This window comes from Lolium rigidum, chromosome 7 (assembly GCF_022539505.1).
Source record: "Lolium rigidum isolate FL_2022 chromosome 7, APGP_CSIRO_Lrig_0.1, whole genome shotgun sequence".
Lineage (NCBI taxonomy): Eukaryota > Viridiplantae > Streptophyta > Magnoliopsida > Poales > Poaceae > Lolium > Lolium rigidum.
Genome location: NC_061514.1, coordinates 104,340,975 through 104,357,210, shown reverse-complemented (window position 1 = coordinate 104,357,210; position 16,236 = coordinate 104,340,975). Strand labels below are relative to the sequence as shown.

The 16,236-nt window shown below is 43.6% G+C and overlaps 1 long non-coding RNA gene across 3 annotated transcripts; it reads left to right on the top strand.

Moving 5' to 3' along the window:
• Positions 1-10,682: 10,682 nt before the first annotated feature.
• On the top strand, positions 10,683-15,101 carry LOC124678601. 3 transcript variants are annotated; one of them, XR_006994541.1, is made up of 4 exons: positions 10,683-11,809; positions 11,899-11,989; positions 12,795-12,888; positions 14,791-15,101. It is a non-coding gene; the product is annotated as an uncharacterized LOC124678601 (long non-coding RNA). The 3 variants fall into 3 exon arrangements; XR_006994543.1 differs by lacking the exon at positions 14,791-15,101 and adding an exon at positions 14,192-14,272; XR_006994542.1 differs by lacking the exon at positions 14,791-15,101 and having other exon boundaries at positions 12,795-12,933.
• The last annotated feature ends 1,135 nt before the right edge of the window (positions 15,102-16,236 follow it).

Sequence of the window (16,236 nt, the reverse complement as noted above, 5' to 3'; positions counted from 1 at the left end):
AAATGTTTGAAATTTAAAAATGTTCAAATACAAAAAGTTCAAATATATAAAAGTTCAAAATTTATAAATGTTCAAATTTTAAAATGTTTTGATATTAAAAAATGTTTGGTATTAAAAAAATTCAAATCTAAAAATGTTCAAATTTTAAAAATGTTTAATTAAATTGTTCAAATTTAAAAATTTATTTTAAAAAAATGTTCATGTTACAAACTCATTTTTCAAAAATATTCAAATTCAAAAAATGTTCCAATTTAAAAAGTTAAATATTCGAAATATTTAATTTTTTTTAAAACTTCAGATTTTAAAAATATTTTCCAAAAGAAGAACATAGAAAAAAGAAAACATAAACATAAACTAAAAGGAAAAAAAAGGCAGTACCTTTTGGTTGGGCCGCGTCGGTTCGGCCCATGGAGACAGCGCTTCAGGCGGGAGGACCTTCGCTCCCGCTTAAAGCGGGGATTAGGCGCTCCCGGCAACAACAGCTTTCACCACCAAGTATAGCAAGTTATCGAGTGATTATGGAGTATTGCCCTATCTGTCAATCTATAGATATTTGCCTAATTAGCTAACGTGAAGGCTACGATGAAATGATTGACACACACAAAAAATCTTACGTTGATGTGTAGTCATAATAGGCAGCTACGTTGATGTGTAGTTATACTTTATTTTCTGTCTTTCGCTGGTTGATTCTTGTATCAATTCTAGACGATGCGTGAGATGTTTAAAACTGTGTACTCGTAACTTATTAATAAAATGCCGTGTGCATCATAATGATGCAGAAGCCGGGGTCTTAATCCCCATTTCGAAAAAAACAAAATAAAATCTTACACGGTTGCTTGTATATGTGATTATTGAAGTAAAATAGTAGCATTTCTAATGTGCAAATTTTGTACTGTAGCTTTGTTTTTTTTATTAATATGAAGCGGCTACAAGGTTTATCACCACATAATTCCTTTTTTTTAATTGTAACCATTTACATGCTGTCAGGAAGTATGAAGTGCCTTTTACTTGCAAGTGGTAGAGTTTAAAATGTAAATAAACATTATAATGTAGCCGGTCAATACAATTGTCCAAAAAACTTTAACAGGTGCAAAGCAACAGCTCTCCAGAACAGGAATTAAACTCAATACCAACAGCATGATCATTCAGAATCTTCTCTTGATCTCAATGCCTACAGGCTGCAGTAGATAATAACTGACTTGATTCTCTTCTACTTGGTCATAAAGAAAACAGATAATATCATCAGAAGCAAGCTTGCGCAATAAAATAATTCTAACTATACAGAAGATTCCCAGCACTTTGCACGCCTCCAATAAACAAACAGCTGCAGCTTATATTAGTAAAGGACAATATGTCCTAATTGCTCAATTTAAAATAAGAAAAACAATCAGATGCCCTTTCACTAGTCTAGTAGCTAGAAGTTTCACCTCTAGACTATTTTTTCGCATGGCTAACAACCAGACAATGAGAGTAACAGGTAAAAGATATTACATCTGAGACAGTCTACATGCAATAAAAGTGACATTTGCGAAAAACACAATAAAATCAAATGGAATCTCATGAGGGACATATAGTCCATGATCAAGGTATTAAACAAGATATATGGTGAGGAAGTTTTCGAACCAGCCAAACCCTAGTTCATAATGACCAAGAGAAAATCTGACGAAATCTCTGTTCAATAATCATCGTTCCTTTTGTCTTCTTCATATCTGCTCGAAGAGATCTTGCTCTTAATATCCATGAATAGGGAAAAGTGAAGAAAAGATCTTGGGCGTAATGCAACTACAGAAGGCACTGACCACTTTTTCATCACAAATATTGGCAGAAAACCAAAAAAAAAAAAAAACTGAAAGTATCGGGTACATCATCTGTTCAAGTGCAAGAACCTTTTACATATTTCAGGTTTCAGGTAGAGCCGTAGATATACAAGTTTGAAACTATAATTTTGACTCAGCACCGCATGAATAACTTGTACGGTTCACCTCCCATATGTGTATGTTTGATCATATAATTCAGAACAATAACTCTTTGTTTGAACACGACATGTGGCATGTGCAAAATAGTTCTACACTGCATATATGGTTGCTGAGACATTTGGGATCAAAACAAACTCAGATATTGTATTACTAGCAACTCAGTTTCTGGTCAAGCTAAGTCTGGGCCCAATTGGACAATATAAGCTAGACCGTTTGTTGAAGCCTTGTATATATTTGTAAAGCTCAGCTTGGTAAACTGGGTGAATATCATAAACTGGGTGAATATCATAACCATTGAGCATCACCCGGGTTCCAAGGTCTTAACCAGGCCTTGCTGACCCTGCTGCCTAAACGCCCGGATGCGGCTACGCTCGGCGACTACCACCCAATCAGCCTGATCCATATCTTTGCCAAGCTGGTGGCGAAGGCGCTCGCCACTCGTCTGGCCCCTAGGATGGAGTCGCTGGTGGATCGTAACCAATGCCCGTTCATTCGCAAGCGTTGTATCCGCGACAACTTCATGTTGGTCTAGCAGACAGCTAGGTTCTTACACCGGGAGAAGGAGCCGCGGGTGATGCTCAAGTTGGACATTGCCCGCGCCTTTGACTCCGTCTCTTGGGGTTTCCTTTTGGAGATTCTCCGCAAGTTAGGGTTTGGGCTGAGGTTCCGCGAACTGGTGTCCATCCTCCTCTCCACTGCGAGTACCAGGGTGATGCTCAATGGCGAGCCAGGCCCCCCGATTTGGCATCGGAGGGGCCCCCTGTCGCCAGTGATGTTTGTTCTGATGATGAACACCCTCAACAGGTTGCTGGCTAAGGCTATCGAGCTTGGGGTGCTACGGCGCTTAGCTCGGCGGGACTTAGCGACGTCGGTGTCGCTCTATGTGGATGATGTGGTGATTTTCTGCCACGCAGATGAGACGGATCTACGCGCTGTGCGTGGGATCCTGGAGCTCTTCGGCCATGCATCAGGGCTGCGCACCAACTTCGCCAAGTGCTCGGTTTCCCCGTCGCCTGTTCCGAGGCTGAGGCCACGGGCGCTGCTGAACTCATGGAGTGTCAGCTAGCGCCGTTCCCGGTGAGATACCTCGGCATCCCGCTTTCTATCGGGAGGCTGACGGCTGCATCATTCCAGCCACTCTTAGACCGTCTAGCCGATAAGCTACCTAACTGGCGGGCATCGATGATGCCTCGGGCAGGACACTTGGCGCTAATCCGCTCGGTTCTCGCAGCGATACCGTTGCACCAGCTGATGGTGCTAAGTCTTGATAAGAAAGCACTCAAGCAGGTCAACAAAATCTTGCGAGGATTCCTATGGGCTAGTAGGGCTGACGCCAATGGCGGACATTGTCACGTCAACTGGGAGAGGGTGTGTAGGCCGCTGCGGCTAGGGGGGCTAGGAATTCCAGATCTCGCACGCACGGCTATCAGCCTTAGGGTGTGTTGGATCTGGAGGATGCACACCGACCCCCTGCGACCTTGGCGCGGGTTGGACATGCACTTCTCGAAGACGGAGCTGGATGTCTTTGCGGCCTCTACCTACATGGTAGTCTGCAACGGGGAATCCGCCCTCTTCTGGGAGGACAGATGGCTGGACGGTAGGTCCATCAAGGAGATGGCGCCGGAGGTATACGCTTTGGTTCCAAAGCGCCGGCGGAAGGCGCGCACGGTCCATGAAGCGCTGGTTGACCGCACCTGGATCCCCGATATAGCAGGTGCAGCGAGCGCCCTGGCAATGTGGCAGTACGTCCAGTTGTGGGGCAGACTCAGGGACACCCAACTATCAGGGGATCCGGACAGGTTGATTTGGCGGTGGACGACGGATGGTCAGCATTCAGCTGGATCCTGTTGATGACCCACAAGTATAGGGGGTGTATCATAGTACTTTCGATAAATAAGAGTGTCGAACCCAACGAGGAGCAGAAGGTGTTGACAAGTAGTTTCGATGAAGGATTCACTGTAAATGCTCACAGATAAGTATTTAGGGGGTTTTGATATAGCAGATAAATAAAGTACAAGTAAATAAAATGCGAGAGTAATAGTTGCAGCGAGCGGCCCAATCCTTTTTAGCACAAAGGATAAGCCGGTTTGTTTACTTATGATGACCAAACGTTCTTGAGGACACACGGGATTTTAGTCTAGTGCTTTCGCTTCATATAGCTTATTAATCTTTATTGTTTTGATAAGTGTTGTGTGGGTGAACCTATGCTAATGCACCGCCCTTCCTAGGACTAATACATACTTGTGATTATACTCCTTGCAAGCATCTGCAAATACAAGAAAGTAATTAAGATAAATCTAACCACAGCCTTAAACTCTGAGATCCTGCTATCCCTCCTGCATCGATCACTACTAGGAAAAAGGTTACCGCCGGCGCACAGAATTGGCCTACCGCCGGCGCCTTCGGGTTCGCCGGCGATAACCTCGCCGGTGGTAATGGGCTATCCCTGGCATTTTCGTATTCGCCAGCGGTAATGTGAAATTACCCCTGGCGCTTTGCCCTACTCGCCGGCGGTAATAGGGTACCACCAGCGCCTCCCTACTCGCCAGGGGTAATATGGCTTACCGGCTGGCAAATCACCAATGCGCCGGTGATAAGTAAATCAGGGAACAAAAAAAATGATACATTAGAACTAAAATACTCTAACATGCCGATCCGTACATTAAAAAATTCAGGATACATTAGAACTGAAATACTATAACAAGCAGATCCCGATCATTTTATGAAAGAGCCAATGCAATGCAAACTCCAGCTATTAATACACAATATCAACTGTCCTCAAACTCAGAGCACGCTGCAATCAAACACTTGTGCTCTTGCTCGCCCAACGCGTCACCGGCCACCGGGCTCCTGCTCACCTAGCAGGTCGCCGGCCTATGCTCCTGCTCTCCTGTGCACCTGCTCGCCACCGCCCCCATGCTTCAACATGCCGGACCCCATCATCATCAGCAGTTCAGCACCTCGCCAGCAGATCGCCGTGCTCGAGCTCTTGAGGCCATAGTACTCCCAAGGCAACATTGCTGATCAAAATTCAAGTATAATTAGGAACTTTGTAATCCCAAGAATAGTGCTAACAAGTATAATATACAGAGTATACGAAAATGAGTTTTCCATGCAAGGCAAAGACTCTCGGAACGAGTAATGCATACAAAAACCAGAGTGATGACACCACAAGCCTAAACATATGCCGGTGTGTAATTTACATCATCACTACTAGACCAGAAGATAGGTAACTAACTATGCACAAGTTGGAAGTAAACTGAAACGAAACTGCAACGATGAATAAGACAGAGCATGCATGTCAGAGAACTAACTATGATCATGGGCAATTAATTGAACAAAAACTGCAATGATGAATGATGAGTATTTTATGTTCCAGTGGCAAGATTCAAGACACAACTCCCAGGATATAAAGCACTATGTAGCTATGCTTTTGCCCACATTTTGTGTTCACTGGCTAAGAAAAATACAGAATTATCCCCAGTAGCAGCTCATTACTTGAGAAGGGTCTAATTGTCGAACGAACCAATGCAGTTGTGTTATAAGAAAACTTTGAGTAATGTGATTCATTTAATGACAGTACAAACACAAATATAGCACCAATGAAGTTGAACAATGGAAAACTAGATAAAAGAAGGTTGTATGTTGTAACTTGGAACCTGTAAGATACAAGAAGGTCGTATGGTCGTAAATTTGAACATTGCCCACAGTTCCCAATTATAACAAAACTTGTGCAAGAATGCAAAACTTGTGCTGCTAGTAACAAAGGAGGAGATGGGTCTCACCAGCAGCAGGAGATACAATTCAATCACGCTTGGAGCTCGGCACTGCCCTTGGATACAACTCCCACTCCATGGCCACATAGCCTGCAGGTGATACAATTCAATCATTCAAACAAGGGGTGAAGCTGCAAGTAATACAAGTAACGTAAAACTGCTTAAGTATTCTGCAACATTTTCGGAGTACATACAATGCATGTGTTGTAGGCATTTAGCAAATTAAACTCAACAGGGAAATTAACCAAGTTTGAGCAATAAATGTAATGGTAACAAATCAAAGTGGTAATAAAACGAAGTTGGAGTACTAGTGTTCACTATCTGCTATAAACATGTATACAAAGAAAACTAGTAAGGAATTGAAGTAGCAGAAGAGAGTTCACCATATCGCCTTAGTAATTTCACTTGCTATGTTGTTCTCTGTTACTTCAAGAGAGTTCACCATTACTAAGGCAATATGTAGGTAAAATCTCTTGAAGTAACCAAGCATGGAGTGTGCCAAAAGCGACAAATGAAGTGATAACCAAGTTTAATGTTGCAGAAATTCTATAGTACATAAAGCTGAGTTCTACACACAAGACAACAACACATGTCCTACATAACCAAAAGCATTTTCGTTCTAGAAGTGCTTCTGAATTTCATCTCACTTCTTGTCCAACTATGATGCTAGTTAATATTTTTTGTAAGAATTTTCTTTTGTAATCACATTTGCTCTCTTTTGTTGACTAAAGCTGGCAAGTAGTTATTCTGGCTTACATATATCTTGTCTGAATATTACATTAACTACAGTTCAATAGATAGTTACATACTTACATGAATGAAACCAGCTAGATTGAGTAGAGCAAATGCTATTTTTGCCTGCAGCCTTACGCATCATAACTACATTAGCCAAAAACTTGGGGCCAAGATAACAGGTGAGATTCCAAAGGTTATGAGAACTAACGCAGCCTCAATACAAAAAACTGATTCGAGCCACGTCAGCTGATTGGTGTCCGGACCAAATTAACCATTTGAGCACAAAAGAGGCAGTAGCATTCACATTTTCAACAATTCAGTTAATGTAAGAAATAGGCACGAACATATTACTGCCTACTGGAATGCAAACACGATGATTTTCTAATCGTTGAAAGTACAATAACATGCCAAACAGAGGAGCTTACTGCTGAAAAAAATGATAAGAACATTGCCGTGCCCTGATGCCCTCACCTCGCGTCTGGCTCGACCTCACGGACGACCGCCTGCTCCCACGGCACCATGTCGCCGGCGGGCGTCTTCATGGCGGAGGCGTCGGTGCCTCCTCCCGCGCGGTGGGAGGCGAGGAAGGCGACGACGTCGAGCGAGCTGAGCAGCCCGATGACGGTGGCCGCGGCCGGCGCCAGCGGCGAGGCGCCCTCGCGCCAGACGGCCACGGCGGCATCGGGCAGCGACGGAATGGCTGCGGCTGCCGCGGAGAGCGGCGCGGACGCCGGGACGCCCGCGAGCGCCGGCTTGCCGGCCGTGAGATTGAAGGCGGCCGCGCGGACGAACATAATGTGGGCCATCCGCCCGATGATGCCACGTGCGCGGGGTGTTTTCTGCCGCCGCCGGGGCTCTGGTGTGGAGCGGAGAGGGGAGAGGGAGGGGGAGGGGTTAGGGTTTCTGGGAGTGGATCGAGTGGATGGGGAGGGAGATAGCAGGCGACACCTTGAGGTCCTCTGCTAGGATTTGGCGGAGGGCGAGGGAGTGCCCTTCACCTGGGTCGCTAGAAGCCCTGCCCTCCATGGCTGGCGGCGACCTTGTAGGTGACCGGCCGGGGAGGGCCGTGGACGAGCAGCGGCTGTTGCATCGTCCGACGAGGTCGAGGTCGAGCCGGAGCCGGAGCCGGAGCCGTTCCGGCGTCGTGGACACGTTGCCAGAAGGCGCGCAAGGAGGGCTCGCCGATGCGCGAATGGAGGCGGTGCGCGGAGATTGTGGGGTGGCCGAAGAGCGGCGGCGCGGGTGGGGGAGGAAATTGAGAGGAGGAAGACAGGGGGGATAGGGTCGGCCGGGGTTGGTTGGGCTGGGCGCGTGCGACGCCAAAAGGTGGTCCGCGGTGTTAGCCCCGGCGAAATTCATCTGCAGCGCCGCGGATATTTTTCAGCCCATCCAGTTCACGTTATCCCCGGCATCTTCCGTTCTTGTTCGCCGGCGGTAGAGCCCGTTACCTCGCGGCGCTTCGGATCCAAATCGCCGGCGGTAAGGCCAGGCCTAATTGGGACTCGCGGCCCATTATATTGCCTGGCACCTTTGTGCCCAACTCGCCGGCGGTAATGGACGCACCCCGGCGCCATCCTTTCAATCTCGCCGGCGGTAGGATTAGACCCCCTGGAAGGCATTACCGCCGGCATCTTCAAATCGTATTTGCCGGCGGTAAGTAGTGCGGCTATAAGCCTTTTCCTAGTAGTGGATATACCAACGGGGGTTCAGGTTGCTGTCACTCTGGCAACCCCACAATTAGCAAACGAATACAAGATGCATTCCTCTAGGCCCATAAAGGTGAAGTATCATGTAGTCGACGTTCACATGACACCACTAGAAGAATAACACCACAACTTAAATATCAAACTATTAAATATTACTCAACATAGTTCACTACTAACATTTAGACTTCACCCATGTCCTCAAGAACTAAATGAACTACTCACGAGACATCATATGAAACATGATCAGAGGTGATATGATGATGAATAACAATCTGAACATAAACCTTGGTTCAATGGCATCACCACATTACCCCAGAAAAGTGTGTGTTATTGAAAACAAGATTTGGCAAGCTCTTTGTAGGCTCTGGTCGACCTAGGTTTGACAAAGCACTTTAAATTTAAAAAAAATGAAAAAGAGGTTGAATTGCTGTCAAACCCTGAGTTTTGGTCAATGTGTGGATAATAAGTTGGATAAAAAATATCATGCATGGAAAATATGGAGAATATCATAGCACCAGAGGAAGTGATCGAGAGTGTGTAGTTCAACGGTCATGCCCGACAGGCACCCGTGCACACCTTTTTGATCTATCTTAGTCCAAATGGTGTGAAATTTGGCACAGGGGTGCATCACCACATTGGTAATGATGAAACCAATATATGCACCCATTTTGGTCTGATGAACTCAAACCAAACTGAATTCACCCTCAAACTCAAACCGGAGGCTACCATTTGTGAAGCAAGTACCAAGCAGGATACTCATAGAATTGGGAGCACATGCTGGTTCGATTTGGCATCACCACATTACCCCAGAAAAGTATGTGTTATTTAAAACAACATTTGGCAAGCTCAAGAACAAATTATGGAGAATACCATAGCACTAGAGGAAAATCTGCCGCAAAAGGTTAGTAGTTATTACTTTCCATAAATAATTTCTTAATTTTTTTGGCACAATATCAGCCGCAAAATATACATGGAAATAAATAACATGACTTTTTTTTGTGGGTTGGGGGAGCAAATTTCGTTGATAGGTGAAAAAAACAATAACCACAATATTCGGAGCAATGCAGACAATCTTGGGAGCCATAACTACTATATTATTTGGGAACTGACATCATTTTTGTAAGAGTTTTGAATTTTTTTGGAGGTTAACGTGGAGCTGACACGTATATAACTTTGTGATTCATTTCCGCCTGTGTGCACTTTCAATGTCCTCTAGAAATTTTCGTGGTCCCTTTCCTTTGGTTTGAGGTGGGCTTCCTTTTAGCCTTGGTGCACCTAGCGTTTTTAGTGAACCGCTTTGACCAACTATTTTGCCCCACCACCTCCTCGATTTCCTCCCCGCGCTCCCTCTCTCCACATCATCTCCACCGCCTCGAGCTTCTCTCTGTAGCTTCCAGCGGCATCCTTGCCCAGGACCGCCGCCCTCCTCCCCTCGCTGGCCACGTCCGACGGCGTCGACTCATCATCTTCTGTTCTTGCACTACTGAGGTGCTCGGCCAGACCCCTAGGCGCGCGCCCACGGAACCCTAGCCTTGTGAGGAGGATGAGCCTCTTCGCGCGATGAGGCCCGTCGCTAGAGGCTCCTCCAGGAGGCCCAGGACGCCTTCGTTGAGCTCAAGAAGGTGGGTCATGGGGAGGGTTGCGGTGGTGGCCGGGACCATGGATCCGGCGCGTGGGCTGCAGCTTGCGGTGGAGGCTTCCTCTGCCATCGAGGACATCGGAGGAGGAAGAAGCAGATGGCACGGACTGGGTGGGGATCGAGAGCGCCCATCGACGGTGGTGGTGATGGTGGGGACGAGTCTGGCTCGGACTGCTGCAGCAGCCAACGCACAGTCTCGCCCCTACCCTGAGTTCTTCTCCGGCCGAGCTCCCCGCCTTCCGAGCTGTCCTGAGGGCTTCCCTTCCGAGATCCCTGTGGTCGCCGGCCTTCTTTTCATCCGGCCCATACCTACGGATTCTCGCCGGTTCTCTCCGCCACCGGCCTGGGTACGCGCGCCACGGCAGGTGCGTCGTCTCCGCGTTCCCAGATGGCCGTTCCGGTTTCCGATCCTACCGCCACACACTGCGGTGGCCCTGCTCCGCTGCTCTGGATGCCGACCTGGGCGACGCCTGGTCACATCCGAGTCACACGCTGGCGCTGCTGCGCCCTTTTCTCTCTCTAACCTGTCCAGGCAAAGATTTGAGTCGTGGACGGGGTGGCCAAGGACAAGATCTCCAAGTTGCTTGGCCTGAACACGCTCCAAGGGTCCAAGCACGACGCCAGCGATGTCGACGAAGAAGAAGCCGCACGCACGGGTTGGCAGGCCAAAGTCTGGGCGCGAGACCGCCCCTGGTATGCTCAAGGCTCATGCTTGTGTGACGGTATTCCTTTTTCATTTGCCAATATCGTTCAAACCTTAGTATGTTAACCCTCACCATTTGATCTGGTCTGCGTGTGCAGGACTGCAGGGTAACGGCAAGGAGTTGGGTGACCACGGCCTGGTATGACTCTTTTCCTCTCCTTTGTTTATATCCAATAGCTTGAGAGCGAGTGGCAAGTAGTGTGCAATGACTGAATATTGCTACAGTATTTACCTCTAGATCTATTCTTTTTCCTACTTATTGTTTGGTAAGGTTATTTTCTCTCTGCTTTTATGTTCAGAATCATAGCATAAGGCCATAATGCAGCCAACTAACTGACTTTGGAGGGCAGATTTATGTTCCAAATGGATATGTACTATTATTGGTCGGCTGCAGTATTATAGCACCACATCAAATTCAAGTAGGCGGCAATAGAATAGATTTGTTAACATTCTACCCAATGATTTTGGAACATACGTACGGTGGTCACGCAGTTCATTCAATCAAAGGTGTATTCAAGAATTTCTTTGTTAAAAGACACAGACCAAACGCTTTATCATAGACTGGAGAATCTTTTTCAAGAATGCTTCAAGTAAGACCTGTATGTGTAGTTTGAGTTGTGTGATAGTCAGCCTGCTCAAATGCCTCCTCAGTTCGCGAGAATTTTCGTGTGCCATACCTGAATTCTAAGCCTTCACATGTCATCATTATAATCCCATATTTGAGAGTACTCTTCCTATTTGCTATGTCTGCTTACTATGCTAATTGAGATTCTAATTAAAGTTGCAATATAGATATATTTTAGTTCACTACTGTGGCGACTGTGATCAAAAGTTGCAGTACAGCTATATTTTACTTCACTTCTCTTTCAATGATTGGACATTAATTTCTCCTTATTCATTGAACTTTTTTACAGATGACACTCAGTTTGTAGGGTTTACAGTTCCCGTGCATAAGGCAAAGCTGTTACTGAAGTAAATATACGAATCATTCTTCTAGGTTTACTCCGGTGAGCCAACAAATAAAGTGACCGATGCAACCTGAAGCTGCACCGGCAAACCAGCAAGCTCCTTCACTTGACAGGGGAAAACAAAATATTTGTTCTTCTTTGCAAAATAATATGTATAAATGATCAGTGAGGTAGCGCTTGCCGATGAAATCAAGTTCTTGCTACCGTTGTTGATATAACCATACTATTTTTTCTGTTTAATCACAGAGTCCTACTTGATAAAAAAACTTACGGGTAACAACAGTTGTACACACCATATTCCGACAGGTCCTTCTCTCTGTCTCATTATGCTTAATATTTATTATTGTCATTTTCGATTGTGCATCTACTTAGCTAACAACTTTTCTGCTTGCCAGGAATAAAATATCAACAGTAATGAAGAAGGTGATAAATTAATTGGGATCTTCCGTTCAACATGGTGGAGCTGGCGTACAACATCTGATACGGGTTGAAGCCTCTCTCTCTCTCTCTCTCTCTCTCTCTCTCTCATATTGAATATTCGGATGCAGCATCATCTGTACGTGTACATCCATCAGGTACAGGTTTAAAGTTCAATGCATAGAGCAAGCAAGCCGCTCAATTCTATAATTTAGTTAACATTGCGTACATATAGTTTGGCTGCAATTCTTAATCTTTTTGTTGTGAACCTTTCATATTTTTGAAGTTCTAGGCACTAAATAATCTTACTACAAATGCTGGTTGGATCCTATTTGTTTCATACAATTACAGTTGCAGATAGTTCCTAAGAAGAAATGTATATTTCTAGATACCTACACATAAGTGTCTCTGAAGCTTTTGCATGACAAAATGGATTTGCCTAATGACAAGTTTTGAGAGATAGGAAATTTGTGGCGACGGCCACCCATCGTCCAGGCTGCTCAAGCATGCCATGTTTTTTATGGCCTTGGCCCTAACATTTGTACAAATTCTACGCTATGATCAGTACTTGAGTACCTCACTTTGAAATACAATGCGCACAGTTTTTGGTCTTATGTTAAACTGTCAATTTTGCAGATGCAGGTTGTGTTATACATATGTTATTTCTGAGTTTTGTTTGACAGGTTTTGAGAGCTTGCCTCATCTTTTTGTAAGCATGAAGGGCTGAAGTATTTTAGAGCTTTATGTGCTCTACCTTCTTGCATTTCCTGTCAATATCACTATTTAAAGTTATCATTCCTTTATGGTCATAAAAAAGTTCTCCAGCCCAGTTAATCTAGCTCTCTTTGTCAACACCTACCAATCCCCCTTGCAGGCTCTCTTTCCCTACAATTTTATCTGTCGACAACCATGTTCTCCTCTTCTCCGGCTAAAGGGATACTTGCAGCCTAGACTCCCCTACAAATCAAGTAAACTTTCCGACCTCTTCACCTTTTACAATTCACTTTATTTTCTTTCTTACTCCATTGGTTGTTCAGATTTGAATCTAAATGGGACTTCGTGCTATGGATCCTTATACCGCTTACAAATTTTTACCTCATATGACCTTTTTGAGTTGAGTGGTTATCTTTCAGATGGTAAGTCATGCTAAGGATAGCAAGAGTTTGGATCCGATAACTCTTAGCCTTTTTTTGGTCTATAGTTAGTGCTCTGGGTATTGGATTAATATTTAAGAAATCTTCCGATATGTTGAATTAATAGTTATCCACTTTCTTCTGAAATAAGACAATATTTTTTCCAAACCATCTGATTTGTCTGATACTTCCTTAATTTGGAAGGAAAGTGTATATTTTCATCTGAAATTCCTCATCCAGGCCTATTTTTATTTCAGATCATCCGCTTTGTCTTAACTTTCCTTAATATGTCAGGAAAGTGAAGATATACTTGTTTCAGAACTTTTCGCTGATTTGACTATTCAACCTTGGACATTTTGTGTCACTCCAAAAGAACATTCCCATATGCCTGTACACTAAATGTTTGACATATACAATTCAATGTATGAATTGTACATTTTCCACTAAAATGAAATGCGTGTTTTTCTTATACGTAGAATCGGATAGATGAATTGTTACCACATTTGGTTGTTTGATGCTCCCAAAAATTGATTTATTCTCTTAACATGTAGTAGCATAGTACTATTCAGCAAATATCACCGCATATACTCTTTTATTTGATCAACCATGGAGGTTGAAAGTACATATTTTCATGTGTAAGCATGGACATTCAGTGCATTATCCTTGCTAGGTTGGTCAAACTTTCAGTATCCAACGGACATACTTTTTTGAGTAGACTGGCAATTTTTATCACGGGAAAATTCAGGATCCTTAGTATGTATGCTCACATGAATGTTATGCTCTTTTTTTTATCTGTTATATGTAGTGCATACTGAACTACAATATTTAACTGTATGTAAAAAGGGATTTGAGTGCGTACCTACTAAATTGCTTTGAAAGTGGTCGCTGCTTTAAAGAGTTATTTGGTACTTTTGGGTTCCTACCTTGCCGTCTTCCTATTTTATCATATGTGTTCAATACTTAAGGCCTAGGTCTGTACTTTTGGTTGCAATTAAGGTTGTCTAATTAAATATGCAATAAACATGTTAGACATTTCATATATTGTCCATGTCTTGTGTCCCCGCACCCCCATCCTAGATGCTTCTCTGGGTTACATTTTTCTTTTCCCCTTCACGCTTGCTTGCTTTGTCGCACACAGCCACTGGAGGCTCTCAAAGATGTGGTGTTCAATCAATCAAGGGCCAGGTTACCGAGTTGGAGGACATTACTTGATAGGCTCTAAATCGATAGCTTTTTCAGTCATTTAAGCATAAGTCTTAGAATGACTTGAGGATGTCGATGCAAAATTCAATCTACATTTCCCTGGTGGTTGACCTATTCAATATAGTTTGATAGAATCATGCATACTAAGTATCTCATGTAGTCATCTAGATGTGTCTTACTCAATGCATTCAACATATATTTTTTCCTATGTAACATGCTAGCATTTCTAAGCCAACTGTTACCTCAGATGTTTACTTCCTTTTTTTAAGCATGTTCCCTTATAATGGTTTACTGAATACTCTTTTCTTGAGGATACAAGGCAAGTTGCCTGCTTCTCAAACGTGAAAGACATCTGAGTTTTAGCATAGGAAGTTGTCATTTTTGTTACTTATCAAAGGATGTACTATTGATTTCTTACAATTCAATATTTGTAAGTTCTCTATTTTTTCATCTATAAATATATGCAGCTTTATGACCTCTAAAGTACTTTCAAAAAACACATTCTTACTGAGTCTGGGTTGCCTCCTTGCTTAGAATAGAGGAGTTCAGGCCGAAGATCAAATAAAATGCACATATCAGGTGTGCCACCGAGGAGCCATTTTAATCGGAACTCAACACCGAAACCATTCGAGCCATCTATGCTAGCCTAGGCATGGAAATCATCCTCCTTTCCCGTGACAATGAAGATGTGACTTTGGTAAATACAGATTGCTCCCAAGTAGAAATAATCCAGAAGGTTGTCCAAGAATAATGTTCTATGTTTTTAGGCCCCGGTTAGCAAGTGTGTTGTGAATAGTATGAAATACAGGGATTGCACAGTCTGCTTTATCTTCGATGGTGTAATGAAATTTGAGATGACATTACATACATATACCACATGCATGTACATGGTTGCTCTACATGGTTGCTCGATAGATGATGTATCTGACAATTAGGACCAAATAATGTTGAAAGTAATGAACTAGCATTCAATCAAAAATATCCTACCACTTTAAAAATGCCACTTATTATTCTCCAACTCACATTCACATTTTTAGGTGCGGCGTGCCGGCGCTCCAGACCTTTGCTAGTATATATAAGGCCCGTTGACGATCTAGATCGCATGCTCCCTCTACCGAAGTCGCAACCATCTTCTTCTTTTCTGTCCTCCCTCTCTTTCATCTACCGACGTCGTCGCAGTGGTAGTACGTACAGAAGGAGAGCTATGGCGAATGTGCAGGTATGTATCTTTCCCAACGCGAGATGACCTCCATCTCGTTGGTTCTTTTTTCTTTGGGTTGAAAATAGTCAGCATTTTTTGTAGATCTGAGCGATTGTACTCACAATCCTACTTGTGTACGATGTAGTGTGGTGTTTGTTTTGACACTAAGGGTTTGTGTGCTACCGCGACTATGATGAAAAAGTTTTTCGATTTTAACCTACATCCTGGATTCGAGAACAGGACGGTACGATCTGTTATCCAAATCCATATGAACTCGCACATTGTTTACGTATGTTCATTAATCTATTATTTCATATCTAGGGGACTTACATGTACTAAATAAATGTTGTAGGCGGTGATCTGTTATTATTCCATTCAAGCATCTGCCTCCTCTAATTTTGTTATACATGTAGATTCTACCATGCTACGCAAGATCACTTTTCCTCAAAAAATATGGAGTGAACAAAGATGAAAAGAAGATATTCCATGCTTCATTTCTTACACCAGAGAATTTTAAATTTGTATTCACGGTTACGAATGAAGCAGAAACAACTACCATTAGTGGTGATGCATGGGAGAAATTTTGTAGAATATATTGCGTTCATATTGGCCAGAAGTTGTGTTTCTCCATTGATGAATTGAAGGGTTTGGATTCATGCCGTGTTGTTTCTGGACATTACCCTATCGTTCATCCAAGTAATATATCTATCTCTTAATTAATTCCATTATAGGTTTCCTAAATATATACTTGTTGATTTAGTTTAATGTGCCAAATGATG